Source organism: Endocarpon pusillum (genome assembly GCF_000464535.1).
Source record: "Endocarpon pusillum Z07020 unplaced genomic scaffold C706679, whole genome shotgun sequence".
Lineage (NCBI taxonomy): Eukaryota > Fungi > Ascomycota > Eurotiomycetes > Verrucariales > Verrucariaceae > Endocarpon > Endocarpon pusillum.
The window spans coordinates 42,193-42,683 of NW_006913534.1; positions in this window are offsets into that span (position 1 = coordinate 42,193).

Below are 491 nucleotides of genomic sequence, written 5' to 3' on the forward strand. Positions count from 1 at the left end.
TTAGAACAGGATTAATAGTAAAAGTATTAATTAGTAAAAAGAAATATATAAAGTAAGTAATAAGTAGTAAGCTTTAAAAGAGAAAAGACTAAGGACTCTATATATAATATAAAGCAAATAAATATTTTATCTCTTAATACTTATTTCTTTTAGTATAACGTCCTAAAGGATAAGAAATAAGGCAGCAACTAGCACAAAAAGTATTAATCGCTATTACTCTATTACTTAAGAAAGAAGGAGAAGAGAAGGTAATTAAGTCAGAAAACAAGTAGCCCTTATAAGAAAGCGTAAGTAAGAGCTAAAGAATAAAGTAATAAAGGAAGAATAGCGTTTATTTAAAACAAAAATAACTAAACTATCTTTATTAGTATTAGTAGTAATTAATTAAGTTTTTCTTGCTTAAGTATTAATAGATTTAGAATAAAAAGCTTATAAATTAATTAACTAATATTATACTCTTTATTACAGCCTATAATATATACTTATTACTC